The 24,052-nt window shown below is 41.1% G+C and overlaps 1 long non-coding RNA gene across 1 annotated transcript; it reads left to right on the top strand.

Annotated features, from left to right (window-relative positions):
* The first annotated feature begins 264 nt into the window (after positions 1–264).
* LOC144761826 (uncharacterized) lies at positions 265–23,874 on the top strand. Its single transcript, XR_013595909.1, has 3 exons — positions 265–332; positions 17,459–17,602; positions 23,320–23,874. It is a non-coding gene; the product is annotated as an uncharacterized LOC144761826 (long non-coding RNA).
* The last annotated feature ends 178 nt before the right edge of the window (positions 23,875–24,052 follow it).

Below are 24,052 nucleotides of genomic sequence, written 5' to 3'. Positions count from 1 at the left end.
CCTTCTTAGTTTTATCTGGTTCTATTCTCTTTTTTTCAACTCTTCCTTTCATATCTTGGCGCATGTTTTTTTTTCTGTGTTTCTGTTCTATTTCTTTTCCGTGTTTGTTGCCATGCTGTCTTTGCTATGCTCACGTTTGTTTTTTCATGTTGGTTTCCATTTATTTGGCATTTGTTTCATCTGTAGTCTTGTTATTTCCATTATCTCCCATTGTAGTTGTCCTCCTGCAGTGTGGTGGTTCCAGATGTCTTCCCTTTCCCGATCCTCTCATCATGTGTAACTTTGTAACGTGGAATGTTCGTGGTTTGGGTCACCCCGTCAAGCGTCAAAAGGTATTGTCCAATTTATCCAAGCTAAATTCTCAAGTTGTATTTCTTCAAGAAACTCACTGTTCTGATGTTGAGTCTTCTAAACTAAAAAGGCAATGGGTGGGACAAGTGGTCTTTTCCCCTGCCATTGAAAAAAAAGGTGGTGTCGCCATTTTATTTCATAAAAGTTTAAATGTCCAAATTCTCTCCACAAAATCAGATGATGAAGGTAGATGGATTATGGCTACCGTTGTTATCCAAAACAAAACTTTGGTCTTATTGAATGTATATGGCCCGGTTCACCCTGATCCCCAATTTTGGAACTCCATCAAAATTCTCCTTTCCTCCATTGATTGCCCTAATATTGTCATAGCTGGTGATTTTAACCAATGGTTAGACCCCTTCTCTGACAGACTCTCTACGAGCAAATTTCACCCTGATAAGACGCATAAATGTTTCCAATCGGCTATGACTTCCAGACCTCTTTTTGATGCCTGGAAAACTTGTAATCCTGATTCCCTTGAATACACCTTTTATTCTAACGTCCACCATTCTAGATCTAGGATTGACTATGTTCTTGTCAGTAAATCCCTTCTCCCTACACTTCAGAAGTCTGACATTGGATCTATTTTTATCTCAGATCATGCTCCCGTTTATGTCACACTTGATCTTGCCCTCACCTCCTCTACCTTTAGCCGCTGGAAATGTAATACTTTCCTTTTGTCTGATGCTGTTTTTGTTGAAGAAGTTAAGAAGTTTATAGCTGAGTTTTTTACTTTTAATGTCCCGACTGATACCTCTACTTCTAACAACTGGGATGCTTTTAAAGCAGCACTACGAGCCTTCACAATTTCTTATGTTTCTAAGAAAAGGAAAACCAATAGACTTAAATACACTGCTCAACTTACCACAATCAAACATTTAGAACACTCTAACTTTTCCTCTAAAGACCCTAATGCCCTTCTTAACCTGATTAAAGCAAAATCCGACTTGAATAAAATTGCAACTGTTGAGGCCTGCAATACCCTGTTGAAAATTAAATCTAAATTTCATGGGGGTCAGAACAAGGCTGGTAAAATGTTAGCGAATTATCTTAAAATCAAGTCTGAACGCAAATCTGTTGGTCCCATCCTTAATGAGTCATCTAACAAACTTGTCTCGTCTGATGCAGACATTGCTGATGTTTTCCATAATTATTACCAATCCCTGTACACGGATGACACTCACCCTACTGAACTTGATTTACCCTCTTTTTTTGGTAACCTCCCTCCTCCTCCTTCACTCCCTGATGAATTTGCTCAACTGGAGGTAGACATCTCCTCTCAGGAGATCCTTAAAGCTATCAACTCCCTGAAAAAATCCAAGGCTCCTGGCCCTGATGGCCTACCTATTGAATTTTATTCCACCTTTCATTCCATTTTTGTTCCCCATCTCCTCCAACTCTTTAATTCTTTCATAGCAAATGCGAAGGCCTCCGGTTCATTTTTAGATGCCCTCATCATTATCATTCCTAAACCTGACAAGGACCATTCCTTTTGTAAGAATTTCCGTCCCATTTCCCTGATAAACTATGACTGTAACATTTTTGCCAAAATCCTTGCTTCCCGACTGGAATCCATCATCCCCCTATTGATTAAAACTGACCAGGTAGGGTTTGTAAAGGGTAGGCTTGCTGCAGATAATGCTCGCATGTTTGCAAATGTTATTTCTCATGGCAAACATTATGGTTCCCCCCTCGCAGCTTTGTCATTGGATGCGGAGAAAGCCTTCGATCGTATTAATTGGCAATTTATGTTCCGTTCCTTGAAATGGTTTGGGTTTGGACCCTCTTTTATTTCCCTGGTTAAACTTCTTTATTCAGCTCCCCGGGCTAGTATTTTTGTAAATAATCAATTCTCCAAATTCTTTCCCTTATCCAGGGGTACAAGACAAGGTTGTCCTCTCTCCCCTTTACTTTTTATTCTTTGCCTCGAGCCCTTTTTGGAAAGAATTCGTTCCAATCCTTTAATAGAGGGTTTTAAATCCTCTGCCATCGAGACAAAGATCTCTGCCTATGCGGATGACATCTTGGTCTATATGGCTAATCCAGAATCCTCTCTCCCACCATTTTTGAATGAAGTTAGTTTATACTCCGCTGTTTCTGGGTATAAGCTTAATTTATCCAAAACAGAGGTCCTTCCCTTAAACTCCTCCTGTTTCCATTACATGTTTGCATCCACTGATTTTGCTTGGTGTCCTTCCAAACTCAAATATCTAGGTATATGGTTTTCCTCTTCGCTTGTCGATACCCTTAAACTCACATTTGCCTCTCTCACTAAGAAAATTGAGTCTCTTCTTCAGACGTGGTCCCCATTATTTTTATCATGGTGGGGCAGATTAGACACCATCAAAATGATGATCACGCCTCATGTACTGTACACTGTCTCCATGCTCCCCATGAAAATTCCGAACTCGTATTTTATTAAGTTGAATTCCATTTGCTCAAAGTTTTTATGGAACAATAAGCATCCCCGCATAGCTCTATCCAAATTGATACGCCCTAAGAATGAAGGTGGGGTTCGATTCCCGGATTTTAAAACTTACCACACTGCTTTCCTTAATAAATAATCCTTTTCCTTAGCTTTTGATTTCTCTGATACCCCTGTCCCTAAATGGATTACACTTGAGCGCTCGTTACTGAAGGATTTTCCTTTTAAACACACAGTTTTTATGTCCAATTGTTCCTTCCTGACTAAGCATCCTGTATTAAAATACTCCCAAGTACTATTACATAATACATTTGCCAAAGACTTGTCCTCTCTACAAAGTTTTTTGTTATCTAGCGTATGGTATAATAGACATCTTAAGTACAAGGGCAAATCTTTCTACTACAAGCACTGGAAAGAAAAGAATGTTGTATTTGTTCACCAATTTTTCTCTAATAATTCCATTGCTCCTTTTTCGGAACTGCAACTTTTGTTTAACCTTCCTGCAGCTTACGTCAAAGAATACAATATTATTGTTACTGCTTTATCATCTCACTTGTTAACCCTTCCTGCATTTGATACTCTCCCTTCTTTATCTCCTCCCTCCCCTTTGTATCCCTTATTTTCCCTGCAACAACCTAAAGCTGCTCTAGTTTATAAATTATTATTGTCAAATGCTCAGGTTAGGCCTAAATCTATTACTGAAAGTGCTTAGGAACTTGACTTATCTATTTCTCTACCTGTTGATGTATGGGACCGTTTATGGAGTAAATTGTTTAAGATTTCAGTTGCTGCTCGTATTACACAATCGTTATTTTTTATTTACCATAGAGTTATTATTACTCCTGTGAGTATTGCTAAGTTTTCTCCATCCTCCAGTGATCTTTGTTGGTCTTGTGCTTTGCAAACTGGTACACTCAAACATCAACTGTTTGATTGCCCCTCAGTTTTACGTTTTTGGAATCTTGTTTGGAATATTTGCATGCGCATGTTTCATTTTTCTGTTCCATTATCGTTTACTACTGTATTTTTAGGTTCTGACTACGATGGCCTTGATATTGTTCCATCAAGTGCAAAATTACTTGACTTGTTTATTGCTCTTGCTTTCAAAGTTATTCTGTCTTGTTGGAAAGATAACTCCACACTATCTGTTCACACTTGGTGGAATTTCATATGTGATGAACATCGAATTGCCATTGCCTCCTCTTCCTCTTCTATACCCTTGAAAATTAAATCTGATCTTCTCTGGCTTCCCCTATCTAACTATTTATCTTCTCTTTCTTCCGTCTAATTATTGTACCCTCTTCTCTTCTCTTTCTTTCTCCCTTTCCCTTCTCTTCTCTTCCTACTTCTCTCTTTCCTTTCTAGCTTTCTTTTCTAATTTCCGTTCTCCCTTCCCCCCTCTCATTCCTAAATGTTTTATTCTTCATAGTCATTTTATATCATCTTTATTACCTTATTTGACTGATATATGTGACTTGTTATAATTATCTTGTATGTTCTTAAAACGAAATAAAAATTTCTTAAAATGAAAAAAGAATTTGTAGTCATGTCATATGACTAAACACTAGAGGCAAATATTGTTAAGGAGTCTGTACCTTAACTCTGTTGGGTTGTAGAACTTGTGAAATTAGCAAGAATTCCCATTCCCTTAAGAAACAACTTCAATTGGCTGCAGAAAATACTTTCTTAACCAGTCAATGTAGTTCAAGGTTGCTAGAACAACAGAATGCACCAGAGGTTGTCATAAACGTAACGACACTTGGAAATTATATTGTACGAAGTACACCCTGGCTAGGGCTGTCCGATGTTGAGGACACTGGTGGACCTGCGAGGTTTGTGCTTCATTTTCACTGTTTTCTTCTGGACAACTTTGCTTTCTTGTGAACAACTTCTTGCTTTTTTGTGGACCCTTGTGCTTTTCTGTGAATACCTACTCCTGGAAATGTACTTTACGCTGACAGCATCTGAAGGATCTGTAGGTTTATTCATCCTTAAATCCTCTTTTGATAGCCAGGTTCAGTTATTCCAGATGTAACACATGGGTTAGTCACCAACTTGTCGCCAACAATATGGAGTAATTAAGTCCATCAGGCAAGATGGAGTTTCAGTAGATTTATTAAATCAGTTACAGGTTGTTGAGTTTTTGTGATGCATCCCCAACAGGAGCAGCCTGCCTTCTGTTCAGCCCATCCTCCAACTGACACATTTCACCTCACAAGCCCCCAAACATTCCATTCAGCATCATCACACCAACATTCCACGCAGCACACAGCACATTCACACTGGGATGAGCAGGTAGGGAGATAATAACAGGATATTAACATGACCAAGATACTGCACACAGTCCATCTTGAAACCAGACAGCCCAGACTTTGTCAGTATAGGCTGGGCAGATGTGATCCCCAGTGTAGTAAACATCATTACATTTGCTGAGGGCCTTGATCAGCATAACAAGTAGTTCAAGTTCAAGTTATTTATTTGATTTTGTTCTCCACTGAGAACCACAAATATTGAGTACATGATATAACAGTTTTGTTAAAAAAGAAAGGTTTTCATCCTAATACAAATTAAAATAGCTTTTAAAAATTGTTATAACTTGTGGCAGACAAACTCATTTGGCGGAGCCTTACATAATATGATCAATTCCTGTACAGAGTTAATTCTACATTTTGTATAAATTGGTTGTAAAAACCTTTTTCCTGCGTTTACCACTGTAGCATTTGGGCAAGTGAACAACAAATGTTCCAAGTCCTGCTCCCCACCGTTATTCAAATTACAGATAATACGTGATTTTTCTTGTGGTAGCCACCTGTCTGTAACTGTTTTTAAAGGATGTATCCCAAATCGGAGCAGCACAATCGATCTACTGACCCCTTGCATTAGATTAAAATTAATATACTGTTGTGTTTTCTTAAAGACTATAGTTTCTGTGAAATCTTTATATATAGACAATTTAGTGCAGTGTTGAGAGTCACGATCAAAGCTGAGTCTTGGAGTAAGATGTTTTAAAAAGAGCTTCAGCTGGGCAGGTGTCCATGACTGTAACAAATTAATATTAACATTAGATAACTGAAAAGCAGTTAAAATATTCCTTGAGAATACATGTTTCGAAGATTCTTGTACCGGTACAGCTTGAGACACCTTTGTTAGCTTCCGTAAGATCTTCCCTTCTTTTAGGTCTAGAAAGTTCTATTGGCTTATTGGGATGTATTCAAGAGCATATGACAGCACTGGTTGAATCTTGGCGCTGTATACCTGAAGCAGAGAAGAAAAGTGTCTTTGTCCAGTTGACGCATATAAACGTGAAAGTGCCCCCTCATGAACGTCAGAATTATGAGTCAGATGAGTCAGATCCTGAGTATGGAGCATATTTTGTAGAGACTTGGTGAAGATTCAACCTAAATAGGTATATTCATTTGCCACTTCCAGCGTTTTCCCCCCTAGTGTCCAGTTGAATTTGGCACTCTGTTTCCTTCCTGAAAATGGAACTATTTTTGTTTTCGTGATGTTCGGCATTAAATAGTTTTCCTCCGTATACTTATGGAGTGCTTGGAGGCATCTTTGCAGACTGAATGGTGTTAGGTCTAAAATGATTAATTCTGTTGCTGAATTGCTTTTTTCCCGAGCCTGCGAGGGGACAGTGTGCTTTTCCTGAGAAGCTAAAGATATTGTCTGGGTAGTGCCCTCCGGCCGCCGCAAGAGACACCTGGCCGCTGAGTGGAGGAAGCAGTAAAGACCACAAATCCCAGGGAGCATAGCGGAGCCCCACGTCACATCCCGACACCGGAGGCGCTTCAAATTGCGCACTTTCCCTGCATCGCGGGACGCGAGCGCGGCGCCCAGACGAAGCCCGGACAAAGGGCGGACAGTCTTAGACAGTCCGAGACTGGCCGCGACTGGACTGGGCCGAACACTCTGCCCCTGCTAGGATCGAGGCATCCTCTTGTAGTAAGACTATACTGCCTTACCCTATTAAATCCTATAGAGATTTATTATTGTTGTGCCCTCCTTTTTCCCAGCTCGAGTACAGCCTATGTATGTTATAAATTCCTAATATTCATCTGAGCGTTAACCCGCTATTGCGTAGCATGCCGAAAAAAATAGCTCCAATCACGTCCAATACGATGGATAATTATTTGGTCCAGGTGGTGACGAAAATTAATAGCGAAAGGCGACAGTCACTAGGATCAAGTCAATCTCCAGTTCTTCTCCCCCTGAGCCCATCTTCATCATCTCTATTGGTAGATATATCATTGCCGGCTACTAGTAGTGACGCTCCCGAGACCGATCTTCTTGCCAGTGGCAAGTATGATCATAGCCCACCTATAGCGGTTGATCGAGAAATTGACCCGGTAATTGACCCGGAAAGTGATGCTGATTCTGACCCTGAGATACATGCCCACGTCATAGAAGATGATCTCTCCTCCCCAGAGCAGGAAACGAGGGCAGTCAGAACATGTAGGAAGATCCAGCCAAAGCGTGGCGGGTTACGGTCAGGGTTGAGGAGGAAAAGGGCCTCACCGCTACGGAAAGCTAAGGATAAGAGTATGGATGCTGGGGAGGATAGTGTAAAGCATATCATGGATGATGAGCTATTTCTAAGGATAGATTATATGATTGAGTGTAAAATCAAAGCTATTATTAAACCAATGGTGGCCAAAATTGATAAGCTCACTGCTGAGGTTAAAAAATTGGGCGGGATTCAGAATAAGGTTGTGGGGGAGGTTGGTAACATAGCAACTCTAGTTTCAAACCTAGTAGGTATAACTGGGGAGAATGTTGCGAGTGTGGCAGAGGCAGAAAGGAGTAAGATAGCAAGCATCCCCCCCTGGTCAGGCACTAACAAATGTAGAAAATCACCCAGTAGTAAGAGAGGATGCTTTGTTAACATCAATTGTACCACCTGTACTATGTCAGGAGACAGACTCTCCCCAATTTATAGTAGAAGCTTTACCTCTGGTGTTGGTACTGGCAAATGTACCACCTTTGGCACCTGGGCAGTTAGAATCCCCGACATCTCTCTCTAGTAAGGCGTTGCATTGGCTGCTAGGTAACATGCAGATGGCTCCAGGAGGGAAACAGCAGTTAGCAGGGGAGATCAAGACAACTAGAAGGGTATCCTGGATAGGGAACAGACCGAAAAAGTTTAAAGGAGATTGTGTAGTGGTGAACTTTTCTAATTCGGCTGTGCTTCCTAGTGTATTGTCAAATATACTCCCCCCTCAATGCAGGAGTGGCACTGTTGTTCCCCTCACCTTAATTTTTTTTTATGGTGAGCAGCAAAATGTGACTTATCCTAAGACTCCAGGGCCAAGGTGGGATACCATGATGATGAATAGATGGGGTGTGGGTGCTCCAGATAATGAATGGGGGATTAGTCTGGGAAATAGGTTTGGGATCCTGTCAGGCCTAAATGACTGCGACTGACTCACAAGGGATCGCAATATGGCATGTATTAGATTACCTGAGGTCTGTGGAATGGGTGACACTATAGCTCAGAGCACCGCCCTTACAAGTTACATCCCCATGCCCCAGACTAATATAATGGGCAAACGTAATATCTTAGCGGATTTGGAAGGGACAAATGGCCCAAATTAACTACTTGACTGTATTGCTGACAACACAGCAAAAAACAAAATTGATCTAAATCCGGAGGCACTTGATACTAGTTTAAGCAGGGGTATACTACCCAAAGAGGGCAGGGTTAGCGTTGACCCCCGCATTAAATCTGACAGTATTAAATTTGACAGTACTAATCCTCTCGCCCAATCCACTTTGTTGTCATGGAATGTGGCAGGGCTGAGACGTAAGGTAACATCTCTGGACTGGCTAGCCTTTTTGGATAATAAGGATATAATCCTCCTTCAGGAAACATGGCAGGTAATCCCGGAATTTAAGCAAGGATATTTAAACTTTTACACTTCAGCTATTCCTAGCTTACGGGGGAGACCGAAGGGGGGCTTGTTGACATGGGTCAAGCAGGACAGTAGACATTCCGTTACTCAGCTGGTCACAAATAGCCCAGATATTTTGTTAATCAGACTGAAATGTTCAGATTATAAGGACCTTTTTGTTTTTAATATCTACTCCAGGGGGCTCCCAGGTGGCAAATCCACTGAAGCAGTTAATCAGCTAGATATTCTTCTTGAGCGATATCGCTCAAAAGGTACCATTATTGTTGCAGGAGATTTTAATTGTTGTTTTGAACCCTTAGACAGCTGTGATATGGACCTTACAGTGGAAGAGGACTATATCTGGAAGATCCCTCAGCTGACAATACCATCCATTAAAAAATGGTCAGAGGCAGCATTACAACTTAAAGTCCTATGTGTGGAGCACGGGTTACGTGCCACTAATGGAAGAATGGGTTCTGACAAACAGGGCGCCTCTACCTTTAACAACGGTATATCTCATAGCCGCATAGACTAAATTCTTACAAATAAAGAGAACTGGTCCAGTATTGACGATATGCGGATAGAGGAACGGGTAGAGAGTGGTCATGACCCATTAATCCTGTCATTTAGGTTATTTGACTTACCTAAATGTGAGGTTCTGTGCTATTGTGTGGAGATAGCCCCCTCAAACAACCACAGACGAATTAGATGGGCTAACTGTCTAATGAATGAGGAAGGCGTTGCTGCCATGAGGGATTTGACCGTCCAGGCTATAGTAGATTTAAGGAACAACTCCACTGCGGAGGCAGTCGTATCAAATGTTAGTCGGATCCACAACAGTTTTTTTAATCAGTTAAGATCCTTCTTCGTTAAAAAGGTGACTAAAAAACAGAGTAGGCCAGTAAGGAAGGAGGATCAATGGTATGGCAAATCCTGTAGGGTTGCATATAGGGCCTTATCAGATGCAGTAAAAACAAAAGATATAGCTAAAATTAAGACTGCCCGAGTCATGTATAAAAAAGCGCAACTTGAGGCAAAAAGTGACTGGGACAATGAATACTGGAGGGAGCTCCTGAGTGCTAGTAAAGAACGATCTATGTGCTCCTTTTGGATATGGTCAAATGGGGTAGGGGGATTGAAAGGGGTGAACCTATTAATTATGTTTCACCAAATGCTTGGGTCTCCCACTATTCGTCCCAGTTTGCCGCTGTGGACGAGGAGGGAGAAGAGCGTGAGACTCTTCTAAAAGCAATTGAGGGCGCAAATCACCTTTCCTTCACCAAAGCTGATATTATCAAAACTTTGAACAATATCCCAAAAGCTAGGGCACCAGGCCTGGACTCCGTTCCAGCAGACCTTTTTATGCATGATAAGGATCTTTGGGCCTCGTACATCCATCTGCTAGCTAATGGCATTGCAATGGGCTCACCAATACCAGAGTCCTGGAAGGGTGCCGTGATTATCCCAATTTTCAAAAAGGGGGAGTGCTCGGACCCAGGAAAATACAGGCCAATTAGCCTTATTGCCTGCATACAAAAGGTAGTGGCAAGGCTCTTACTGCAGCGTATTCAGGGATGGATAGAGGAAAATGATATTTTGTCGCCTCTACAGGCAGGGTTCCGTAGCCATACCAGTACGATTGATCAAGTTTTTAGATTTGTTTTATTATATTGGCGTGTAGTGTTACTGGGGGGGGTATGCTCTTTGCAGCCTTCGTTGATCCTAAATCAGCGTTTGATTTGGTGCCTCGTACTAAGTTGTGGGCAGCATTACAAGAACAGGGCATCCCATTGGATATCCTGTCACTCCTTATCAGGTTGCATGAAGATAATTTTGCCCGAGTCCGCTGGAACCATCAGGGAAGTGTAACTGATAAATTCCCAATTGCAAGGGGGGTACGCCAAGGGTGTGTACTTGCCCCTACACTCTTCTCACTGTACATCAACAGGGTGATCAGCTATTTTGAACAGCAACCAACCAATGCCCCCAAGTTGGATGACAAGCTGATCCCCCTGTTGATGTTTGCTGACGATACGCTACTGATTTCGAGGACACAGCAGGGCCTCCAGAAGGCCGTTGGAGTCTTCGAAACTTTTTGTAATGACCATGGTCTTGTCGTTAATACATCTAAGACAAAGTTCATGGTCCTGCATAAAAACAAACACGCCAGAAGGAGGGTGGTTATGGATGGGGTTCAACTGGAGCAGACCCAAGTATTTAACTATCTGGGCATAACCTTATCATCCAAATTAGACTGGAAAGAGCATACCAACCAGCTGATCACGAAGCACGCACAATTGACAGGAGCACTCACCAAGGAATTTTACTTATCTCATACCAGGCCAATCACCCCGGTTCTAAAGATTTACGACGCCAAAGTTGGAGCAGCAGTTCTTTAGGGGGCGGAACTATGGGGACTCAGCAACTTAAAAAGGTTGACGGGTGCGCAAAATAAATTTTTGCGCATCATCACAGGCTTACCGGCTTCCACTCCATTGATCCCTCTCCACTATGATCTAGGGTCTCATGGCCTCGAGGATATGGCCAGATACAGATCAGTTGCCTACTGGAGGAGATTATGGGTTACCCCATAACTCTCCCAGTATGCACGGGCCTTTCTCGAGGTGAGAGACTCCGATAAGGCCCATAAAATACTATGGATGAGGGAGGTAAAATCAATATATAAGGCTATGGGATTATCTCCACTGTGGGATGACCCAGTGGGGAATTCTTTTCCACCTAGAAAAATATTTCGAGACCTGTACTTGAACAATTTAGGAGGCAAAGAGATTTGGCCGATGTATTGAACCATCTTTTACTGCAGATTTCCTAGAACTTAAGCATTCACCGGCCTTTGAGGCTTATTGGGACTGGATTACCATACCAGGGGACAGGAAGAAATATCATCAGATTAGGGTGGGGACATTACCACTAAATGCTCTCTCTGCAAAATTGCGTGGGGGACAAGGTTCGGCCTGTCCCTTTTGTCCCGATCAGCGGGAAGTCATTGGGCACGTTCTCTTTGCCTGTCCAGAATATAAGGTACCCAGGAGATCTTGGTTAAAACCTATCTGTGTCCAGTTAGGTCTCAAAACGGGTTGTGAGGCTGTCAGGATTTTACGAACTGACAACACCCAAGCCGTAGTTATAGCCATGGCCAAATTCTTACACTGGATGTGGATAATTCGGGCCCGTAAAATGAGCCTACAGTAATTTCGGCCTATGATACTTGAGATTGTAAAATGTTCCTAGTGATTAATGTACCTAGTGATTAATTTTAAAATTTTAAAATTTTAAAATATTTTTTTCCTTTTAAAGAATGAAATGAATTATATATCCATGTTCCTCCTTTTTTCTTCTTTTTTAACATAATTTATTTATTGATTGTAATTTATGGGTTTTATGTATGGCGGTAGGCCAATAATTGTTAATTGAGAGCTGAAGTGATGAACTGTGGATCTTACTAGCTGTCAATGAAGGATAATTTTAAAATATTAAATTGTAACTGTCTTTTATGATTGAAAAAAATCGAAATAAAGACTTTTGAATTGAATTGATTACATCGTCAGCAGACATCATGGTGTGAATTTTGTGGAGGGCAATTTTAGCTGGAAAGTTGCATATCTGTTTAAAACATTCAGGCAAATCGCTAAGGTAAAGGGAGAAGAGCAGGGGAGCAAGAAGGCATCCTTGCCTAAAGTCATTTGGATTCGAGATAGGGCTCGTGAGACCCTTTTCCCTCCCCATTTGAACCTGACACCAAGTCCCGGAATGTAATGATGTTATTATATGGAGTAATTTATCCGGGATACCCATTTTGCTGAGTTTTCTCCAGTGTTCCTCTGTCCACTCTATCGAATGCGGTGGTAAAGTCAATAAAAGCAGCATACACAACCTGGGGTTTTATAGCCACATATTTGTCTAAGATGGTTTGCAACACAGCAATATTGTCAGTGACTGAGTGCTTTGGTCTGAATCTGGCTTGATATGGGGGGATTAGTCCTGATGAAAAAGCCCAGTCCTTAAGATGGTCTAATACTGCTGCTCTGAACATCTTTCCTGTTGCATCTAGAAGGGCTATCTGCCTGTAGCTGCCAGGATGCAGCCTTGAACCCTTTTTGTGTATGGCTTTTACAATGCTTCCCTTCCAAGATTTGGGGATTTCCCCGGTGGTAAAGATATGGTTAAAAAGGGGAGTCAACATCTCGCTCCATGCTTTGGGATTGTATTGGAATTTGGTCAGGACCCGTTGCACCCGTCATTCTCACCTTTTTTATATATAGCTCAATTGACAAGGGACTTGGTGCTCCGATATTTGACGATTTTGCTTCTGGATTTCTAGCCAAAGTATTAGTTGTTTCTGAATTAGTATATAGTTTATATAGATTGGCAAGGTATGATTCCCATTTTATCGGAGGCACCGGAATAGCTTGTAATGCTTTTTTTTGTGCCCGTTTCTTTAGCAATTATATTGCTATCTGCATATCTACCCAGTTTTTATCCTGGGTTATTCTCTTATTTTTTGCCTTTTCTCTCCTATGTTGATTTTTCAATTTGTTAATTTCTAGCTCGTTGGATACTGAGTATTCTAGAAACTGCGCTCCCATCAATTTATTTAATTGTTTTGTATTAGTAGCTAATTTTGTTTTTTCGTACTGATTCTTTGTTGTTCCCCATTGCTTTAACTTTTCCCGCAGTTTTTGTAATAAGTTTTTGATCGCCATTTCGAAATTTATTATCGCATTTATAGAATAAGTTGTTTGCAATAATTGCATTGCATCGATTATGGTAATAATTTTATTGAGTGTTGCTGAATTCCATTGGGCCGGGCCTTATTTACCAAAACTGTGTTATGAATGTACATAATATGGCTTGACAAAGAAAGTTGTATCTTCCACTCTGTATCTGCTTGCAGGATAGCATGGTCATTGCAATGAACAAAATTAATTTTGAGTTGTGAAACTGTTCCAAACAGATCCGAGCTACAAATCATGTAGTCCAAGAGTGAGGAACTACAGTTTCCTTGTCTTGTATTTGATGCGGGAATGTCTTTTTCTACATTACCATTTAGGATTATTCCACTTAACAGTGGGAGTGAGGCTACTAACATTTTTCCTCTTTTATCCGCTTTGCTTTCTTTAGGAAATAGTTGAATGGGGATTCCAAGGGCCTTTTCTTTGTGCCAGTTTGCCCATTTGCCCATGTACCTCATTTGATATTTTCCCATTGAAGTTTCCCATAATGAAAAGCGATGGATTAGGTTGTCCTTCTAGTGTTTTTTTGATGTCTTCGAGGATTTCGATAGCAAGTATATCCATTTTTTCTCCAGGGGGATGTAAACATTACAAATTAGTAGATCTTTTAGAGTTTCCAGTGGGTTTATCCTGAACTTAATCTTGATACATTGATAATTCTTTGAGTTAGTTGGAATTATTTCTAGGGCCCACTTTTAATCCTCATTAAGCAAAATCGCTATCCCACCTTTCGCATGACCTCAATCAACCTCCTCTGCGGGAATATCATATACGTAGTAATTGTCTTGATCAAAATTTGATGTAGACCAGGTTTCTTGTAGGGCCACTATCGCTGGACAGTTTTGTTTTATTTCAGCCATCTTATCTTGACTTTTCCCGGCAATATTCCAAGAAGCGTTAGTCAAGCCTGTGCTAAAAGGACGATTTGCTATCCTTAAGTTGTTTGTTACTGTTCAAGGGTTCCGAGATCCAGGCCAATGAGTAATCCCTCGTTGTTATTTCCCTCTTAGGAGTATTTTTACTCCAGATTCCTCTTTCACCATTCTTTATGGAGACAACTATATTTTCTGCAAACGGGCCTGGGGGGTTGTTCATGGTGTTAAGGCTTTGATTCAGTCGCTGTGTTTTAAAAGGTTCTTCTGTTATTTCTATGTTTTGGACTTCGCGATTTAATACTGGAGTCAAATCATAGCCATATTTGTGGAGAGTCTCACTCTCCTTTAATATAATTCCTGGTATCACGGGAGACCAGAATTCTACAATTGCTTAACTAAGTAGAAAAGCATATTTCTTGATTGGTGCTGTTAATTAACTTTGAGTTCTTTGCTATATACTTAAAAACATGCACCTCAATATTTTATCTCCCTTACATACATTAGTGGTAATAATAGGGACTTATATGAAAAACGGATTTGTAGTTGGATTCATTCTTCCCATTCTGAAACCTTTCATATTTGGGGGCGACAACAATGCTTTTAATTTAATTACCAAACGATCTCGAAATAGATGTAACGCCTCTCATATTGTTTTCCAACAAGTCTCAAGTTGTATCTTCAGCCATGGAACGTGGCATAAGGGAATGTTGGGAATTGTCAATTATATGTGTGGAACATAGAGTTCCTTGTAAGGTTAATATTACTTAGCCCCTCATTCTGTTATATGTTAGTTTCAGTTGACGCGAAGTAAGTTTAATTTTTAAGGAAAACAGTAACAATTTTTAAATTATGAGAACCTCCTGTTTGTCCTTTTACCTCAGTTCTTAAGAGGTCAAGCTTCTGTTTTCTAAATATGCTGGCCACCTAATTTAACCACTGCTCAAAATATGTATCCCAATAAACCCAAATGCCCTTTAAATTAGGTTTGTGTTCCTCAACGTTGTCAGCAGCTTTTTTTGCAAATCTTTTCTACCTAACACTTTTATAAACCTTACAATCTCTACAGTTCAAGAATTATCAGTTTTAACATTATCCAGGGCAGTGGGGGCGTGGATTAGCGCCCGGCGGCTCTGATGTGAGCGCTCCGCACCGGATGGGAGATTCGTCTACTTTCTCCTTACCCAGCCGCACTTCGGGAGAAGGCTTCTACAACGGAACATGAGGAACGTGTGCCAGCGCTGCCTTTATAGCGCATTTCAGCATTTTCCCCTCTTTTTAGGCAAGTTGCTGTGCGGCCGAGGCTCCTGGTCGGCCGCAACCGCCATTTTGTCTAACACAACGCGCGTCTGACGCGCTATCGGTTCCCGAGCCTGCTGCCTTCCTGGGATGCCCTGTGCCTGCAAACATGCTCGTGGTGAGCTAATTCCGATATTCCTTCTCTTTGAATGCTCCTGACTTGCTTATTCTTGCTCCCACAAGCTTTTTTATAAATATTACAATTTTGGCGGCCATTTTGCATTTCGTGAGCTTTATCCACACAGCTCACCTAGGGAAGGACTCTATGTCTCCTCACTGACAGGCATACCATACCTCTTCTGCACTTCCTTTGTCTGGGCTTCAACCTGCTTCTTCAATTTTTTGCGCTAATTGCGCATATGCTTCAATAGACATCCACTTCAGTCATTTATCACCTGACTGAATGCTGTGCTCTACCTATTGGACTTCTGGCTCTCTAAACTTTGCCACCTTTTCCTCTTTCGCCATACTGCTCATCCAGCGCTGTCTCTTTTTTTTTTTTTCACATAATGACCTTTTGACCCAGGAATATGAACTTTCTTATGTGACTGTCTCTGATACATAGACACTTTTATTCGCATTTGAGGCGCGCTATCTCCAGGCTGCTGGATTTTTCCTTTGCTTCCTATTCAGTGGTGGTTACCGTCCTATGGAAAAAAGTACAATTGGTCATGTTTCCAAACCTCCACGGCGTGTCTTCATCAAAAACTCGAAAGTCTTCTCTGCATTCGCACGCTTGGAAGCCTCTCAGGAAACTGATCTCCAAATGTCGCAGTCTGGTGCAGAACGCCCTGTCCAGCCTCCGGGGAAAACTACAACAAAGCGTCTCAAAAAGGATCCTCCATCACCGACGGGCTCTGCCTCAGCGGTATCTATGGAATTACTGTTGGAGGAGATACGCGCTCTACGACCTTTCATGGAGGAAACTAACTCCAAGCTGCAGATCCTTACAGATAATTGGACACAAATGGATACGAGAGTGATGACTGTGGAGCGCACGTCTCTTCCCTCCAGGAATCGTCCTCCAAGGTGACACATATGCAGTCGCAGATCTCCTCTCTTCAGAAGCAAGTCGAGGAGCTTGAAAATCGTAATCGCCACAACAATCTTCGAATCTACGGCCTGGGGGAGAATTGTGAGGGGAATGACCCTGTTGCTTTCTTCAAATCTTTCCTGCCTAAGCTTCTGCACCTACCTGAAGGTACCACGCTCAATATTCAGCGAGCGCACAGACTTGGTCGTATATCTTCTCCTGCTTCTGCTTCTCCAAAACCAAGAGGTGTCATCATGTACTTCCTGGAATACACCGATCTTCTTAAGGTCCTCTCAGCAGCCCGTGCTTCTCCTCGCCTCACGTGGTCAGGATCTACCCTCTTATTCGCACAGGATTACGCCAAAGCTACAGCCAGCCGTCGTAAAGCTTTCCTGGATATTCGACCGGAGCTTCGCTCTATTGGCGCCAGATATGGCCTTTTCCACCCATGTCTTTTCAGAGTCACCTATAATAACAAAACAACGACCTACGAGGATCCTGTTCGTCTCCGGAGCTTTCTGAATGCCTGTCAAACGCCGGATATGGAGCTATCCAGCTCCTCATCAGCTTTTCCTCCATGACTCTCATAACTTGGTGTGGATTAATATTCCACCTCACTCAGTGTCGATGTCATCTTTGCTCGTGTTTGTTCTGCTGATATACCCCTTATATACGTAATCCTTCCCGCTTCGATCTGATCTCCCATAGTTCCATATGTTGCTCTTCTATTTTTATGTTTCTGTTTCATGTTTTGTTCTTCATATAGCATTTCCCATTGTCTTTTTTTTTTTCCTCATGTTGTTTCTCATATTATCTCTTCTTCCCTACAGGTTTTACAGTTCACTGTTGTCTCCCCTTCGGTTTGACGGTTCGTTTACATCGGTTGTCCTGCCTCCTCCAGTTGGCGCTCCCACCTCAACTTTCTCTCCTCGCTTCTTCTTCCTTTTGATCATCCCTCCCCAGTTTCATCCTTCGTAAGTATGTTTTCCTTCCTTCCCTCGTTGTCTGACACTTCCCTCATATCCTTAACTTTGGTTTTTTACCTGGCTCTCCTATGTTCCAAGGTGTTTTTTTTCTAGTCAACATCAATTTTCCTGTTTTTCCCTTTATCATATCCTTTTTCTAATCACTTGTACTCTTCCACTTTATCTACTTCCTCGATTTGCTTTCATCATCACTTTTTTCTTTTCTATTGCATTCTCCATTTATGCTCTTTCCTTCTTTCCTTCTCTGTCCTTTTCTCACCTTTTCTTTTATTTTCTACTATTTACTTATTCTGGGCTTGGTTTTTCGATCTCTTACGTCTTTTTTATTTATTCTTTCTTGCATTTTCAATACTCTTTCTACTGCCTTTCTTGCTCTCTCTTCTTCTCAGCCCTAAATTTTATATTTTGCTCCCTCTTTTTGATTCCCTAACACTTTTCTATTTTTTCTGCTTTTTTTCTTTTCTGGACTCTTATCTCGCTTTTTTCCTTTTTGATCATTTCTTTTCATCTCCTCTAATATGTCATTAAAAATAGTTACTTGGAATGTTAAGGGCATAAATTCTCCCATCAAACGTCAGAGAATTTTATCGCATTTGGCTCGTTTAAATGTTATTGTTGCTTTTTTGCAAGAAACCCATTTGTCTGCTGAAGAATCTGTTAAACTAAAGAGAGGTTGGGTGGGTGATGTTTATTATTCTCAGGGGGATGGTAAACGTAATGGAGTAGCTATTTTATGTCACAAGAATTTATCACATTCATTGCTTGCTCAGGAATCAGACGATTCTGGTCGCTGGGCATATGTTAAACTATCTATTAAGAATGTTCCAATTTCACTTTTGAATGTCTATGCCCCTACTAATGGTGATCCTACCTTCTGGCATACTTTCTCTCACTATATCACCAGATTTATTGACGATAATTTTATCCTAGCGGCAGACTGTAATCAGCCTCTTGACCCTTTTTTGGACAGACACTCTAAGGCCCACTTTATTCCTAGCAAATCCCATAAACTTTTCTCCCACGCTATTTCTCAACACAAGCTCACTGATGCCTGGCGGTTGTGTAATCCAGATACGCGGGAATTCACCTTTTACTCTCCTAGTCACCATTCCCAATCCCGAATTGATTACTTTTTTGTTACCCACAACATTGCCCAAACTCTTACTCATGCAGAGATCGGTCCGATTCTACTTTCGGATCATGCCCTCACTTTGGTTCAGTTTGACATTATTCCCAAATCAGTCAGACCCAAACGTTGGCGCTTCAATAACACCCTTCTTCTAGACCCCAAGTTCACCGCTTCTTTCGCTGCATTCTCAGATGAATTTTTCTTGCTTAATGATACTCCATCCATTCCCGAGCACACCATTTGAGATGCCTTTAAGGCTGCGGCAAGAGATTTTATAATTGTTTTTGTGGCAAAGAAGCGAAAAACCGCCCGTAAATTTACAACAGACCTTCTCCTGACTATTAAGAAATTGGAGCATTCTTATTTCACTTCCCGTTCGTAAGACAGTTTAACAGCCCTGGTTAATGCCAAAATGAAATTCAATAAGAAATCTACGGAAGATGCGTCTTTATATTTGCTGAAATCGAGTGCAAAGTTCTATGGAGGCAAAAATAAGGCTGGGAAAATTTTAGGTAATTATTTGAAAGTAAAACATAACAAGTTAAATATTGAATCAATCTATGACACACACTCTGTTCTCAAACATAAAGATGCAGATATTCTTGCCGAATTTTCTGCCTTTTACCACACCTTATATACTTCCGAAACCCAGCCCTCCTCTCAGTCTTTGGATCGTTTTTTCTCCACCATACAGAAGCCATCTCATTTTCCCCTTGATCTCTTTCACCTGGAGTTTAGCATTTCCCAACAGGAATTACTCACAGCACTTCGGAGTCTCCAAAAGGATAAGGCCCCTGGCCCGGATGGCTTCACCGTTGAATTTTTCCTCCATTTTTCGAAGCTTCTCATTCCAAAATTGCACTCCCTTATTGATGCTTTCCTTACCTCAGGTGCCTCCTCAGGTTCCTTCTCTGACGCACACACTTGTCTGATACCCAAGGAGGGGAAAGATCCTCAGCACTGTAAAAATTATAGACCAATTTCTTTGGTTAACATTGATTACAAAATATTTGCAAAGTCTCTTGCGGCACGTCTTGACCTTCTTCTCCCTGACCTTTTGGGTGAGGAACAGTCAGGTTTCGTCAAGGGTCGTTCCATTACTGACAACACCAGGTTATTATTTGATGTTTTAATTCAATCTCGTCACTCGCATCATTCTCTTGCAGCTATCGCCCTGGACGCTGAGAAGGCATTTGATAGGGTTGAATGGACTTATCTCTTCCATACACTCCAATGATTTGGCTTTGGTCCTAAATTTATCTCCTTGATTTCCTTACTTTATTCAAACCCACGTGCAGCAGTCTGTGCTAATAGTCAAATCTCCTCCTTTTTTAACCTGAACAGAGGTGTCCGTCAAGGGTGCCCCTTGTCTCCTTTTCTGTTTAATTTAGCCTTAGAACCCTTCCTCTCCAAACTCCGTCAAAATCCCAATATACAGGGCTTTCAAATTTCAGACTCCCAGGTTAAGCTGGCTGCTTATGCGGATGACATCCTTCTTTTTATTTCTAATCCCACTGATTCAATTCCCGCTTTCCTTGCTGAAGTGCATGACTATTCTCAAATATCGGGTTATAAACTTAATAATGATAAATGTGAGATCCTACCCCTGACAAAATTTACATTTAAACCTGACTTTGCTGCCTCACACTTTACATGGAAATCCTCCCATATTAAGTATCTTGGCCTACATATTACTTCTTCCATTCCAGACACTGTCTCCCTCTGTTTAGCCAAATGCACTCAAAAATTAGTGGATTTAACTTCCAAGTGGCACCCCCTTTATTTATCCTGGTGGGGATGTCTTGACACTATTAAAATGATGTTATCTCCCATAGTCCTCTACACCATTTCTAATATTCCAGTGTCCATTCCCTCTAAATTTTTTAAAAAGATCAACTCCATTTTGACATCCTTTCTTTGGAATAAGAAAAAATCCAGAATGTCCCTTGCTCGACTGATTCGGCCTAAAGCAGAAGGCGGAGTTAACTTCCCAGATTTTCCTGCTTATCATAGGGCGTTTCTGTTACGACAAGCCTCCTTCTGGTTGCAAGATCCCAGTGGTCGATGTCCTCTTTGGACTAAGTTCGAACGCCTTCTTCTCTCCCCCTTCTCTTTTTCTGAATATCTCTCCTTCTCACTCAAACCTTCCTCCATATCTACCCCCATTCACAAATTCACTACTAAACTGCTCCTTTCTTCCTCCCACCCTCCTCCCTCAACGCTTGCTGACTTTCTCTCTTCTACTATTTGGCATAATACCACCCTCCTTATTTGCAACAAACCCTTCTTTTGGAAGACATGGCATCGCAAGGGGTTGCTATGGATCTCTCAACTCTTTTCTCAATCCTCTTTCTTACCTTTTGCTACTCTCCGTTCCCTTTATGGTTTACCTGCCTCCTTCTCCCGTAACTATCACCTCCTTAGAGAAGCTGCTATGGCAGTCTACATTCGACTGTCTCGGCTACCCTCCTCTCCCATTACTCCTAATTATACCACTTTATTTCATTCTTTTTTGCGCACTAATCCTAAGGCCTCTTCCATTTATGCATATCTTCACGCCACTGATTCTATTAGACCTAAATCCAAAGTAGAGGAATGCTGGGAGCAGGATCTCTCCACCTCTTGGCCAATCTCAGTATGGGATAAGATATGGAACAAAATCCGCAAATCATCAAGAGCAGCCACTTTGACGCAGTCGTTGTTTTTCATTTATAACAGACTTCTCTATACACCCTTTGCCCTTCATAAACGCTTTCTGAATACCTCTCATACATGTTGGTCTTGCTCATCCCCACAGGCAACATTATTTCACATGTTATTCTCATGTACCTTTGTTCATGATTTTTGTTTACAGGTTTGGGCTCAAATTAATGTAATATATCATACATGCATTCCTTTTTCTAATGTTAACATTTTCTTAGGAAGCCTTTCCCCCTGTTGGGATGATGTTGAACTGAAACCTCAAATTATTGACTTACTGTTGGCCGCTGCATTCCAGCAGATAACGGTAAACTGGAAAGACTTTTCCAAAATTTCTTTTAAGGCGTGGTGGTTCAACGTTTGCCACAATCATAGACTCGATACTGCCTTTGTTTTCCCGGCTAACATGGCTATAAAACGTATGGACTTATGGTTTCCCATCACGCTTTATTTGGACTCCTGTGCTGCTCGCCAGTCTGATCTACTGCCTTCACTACAAGAAGTTCTTAAGCCCCCCTAATTGCTCAATGCATTCCATTTTTTTTTTCTCTATTGTATTGCTTTTAAATTTCTTTCAAGGACTTCTATGCTTTTATTATCACTGTTTATTATCCTTTCTCTTTTCTCTTTCTTTGAATCCTCATGTCCAGATTTTGCTTTTGTTACTACTCGCAATTTTATGCTTGCTTTATTTATCACAGTTTTTTTTAATGTTTTATACTTTTATTGTATTCTGTGCTGACACCTTGTTGTTTCCCTCTTAATACCAAATAAAAATTTTCTTGAACTCCAAAAAAAATAAAAATTAATAAAAAAAAATAAAAAATAAAAAAAAACATTATCCAGGGCAGAGCTCACTAAAAATAGGCCTGTAATCCGGGATTGGTTGCGGGGTGTAAGAGTTTAAGAATAGTGCTCCGAGTGCTGGGATGCAGGTGTTTGTACTGATGGTGGTAAAATACTGGTAATAGTAGCTATTGGACAAACTGCTCTGTACACATTCTGGTGAAGGGGAATGTGGGGGTGGAGGTGGGTATTCCCTACTCTGAACCAAAAGAGCATCAGAGGATGTGTCCCTTTCATGCAGTGCTCGAAGTGGGCCAGGGCCTGCCAGGGCCTGGCTCTGGTAAATTAAAAAAATGGACATTACACCAGGGTTCTTTCTGGTACTCTATTTCTGTCATTCACCAGCTGAAGAAAATTAAACCCTACCTTCCTGCCTATGACATAATAGTGCTGCAACGCAGTCCCTTTTTTGTTGTTTACCATTTGTGTTTCAGGGCCTAAAACATTATTTCATTCAAATAAATAACTAACGTATTGTCACTTACTTTCAAATGAACCTTGGCAAGTTCTTTATTACTTTGGGCCTGGATAAAGGTGAAGTATAAACTGTTAAATAAAATATCCTGCTTAATTTGATTATGTTTTTTGTCCAGTCAAACGCCATTTATGAATTTGTCAAAACACAGGATGTTATTTTACATGTACAAATAACGTAGACCATAGACTTGTGAATAGGCTGTTTAAGCCACACCTGGTCTAGGTCAGCAAGATTTGTCCTCCCCCTTACAGCTCTGCTTGCAGGTGTCAACTTTAGTAGTATGTTGCATTCATTGCATGTCATGTCCGTAAGGGACGGAGGAGTCAGTGCAGAAAGTCTTTCCAGATTTGTATCCTTCTGTAACAACTTGTTAATAATTTGACAGTTATCTGAAAAGGCCTGTATCACAATAGTGTAGTTCATCATGGCCTTTTTGGGAGCAAGTGGAGGCACATGGTCATGTTTGCGCTTTTCATTATTGTGGAAAAGGAACTGCAGATCTATTCAAATACTGTGACCTGTTCAATGATTTTATATATCATTTGCTCACAGGATGTGACATGTGATAGCTCCATATGGCATTCATCCACCCTTGGGACCATGGGCTGCCACCAACTGTGGAGAATGTAGACTTTCAGAGAGGTTAGTGAATTTGCTAGCTACCAACGTCTTTGATGACCAGGAGATCAGAAATGTATTGAAGTATTCCGAAGTATGCTGAGTGAGGTATGGGAACCTTGCAAGCAGATATTGTCTTTCTCCAGATGTCCATCCAGTAGAGGGTCACGTTACCACAGTGCCGAAGGACATGCATTAAATTTCAACCCTGTTCCATACATCTTGAATAGCCAAGTGTTTTGGCCTTAGTAATCCTTGTCGTGGTAGAATATCAGGTATGTAATATTTTGAAGAGAGAATTTGTAAGTGAATAGCCCAGTCGAGAGAGCAGCATGCTAATGGAGAGACAATATGTGTTAGGAATAGGTATGCATGTGTGGGAGTTACAGCCCTTTTGTAGTGATTTTATTAGGTTTCATTTGGGGACTGTACCATCCATATGAAAGTGCCAATTTCTGGGATTGTCTTTTTATGGTTAGTCATGGTATCATGCTCTGTACATAATTAAATCTTGTCATTGAAGTAATTTTCATCACTTGTACTCTTCTCTACATTTATATGTTTAAGTGTTTGAAGCGGATGATGACCCCAGCAGGCCACAATCCCTGTGAGCGACGGCCATATGGGTCGCAAATTGCGACCTGCCTCAAAAATAATAATGAGGCAT

Source organism: Lissotriton helveticus, chromosome 6 (assembly GCF_964261635.1).
Source record: "Lissotriton helveticus chromosome 6, aLisHel1.1, whole genome shotgun sequence".
Taxonomy (NCBI): domain Eukaryota; kingdom Metazoa; phylum Chordata; class Amphibia; order Caudata; family Salamandridae; genus Lissotriton; species Lissotriton helveticus.
This window is presented reverse-complemented; position numbering and strand designations above follow the sequence as displayed.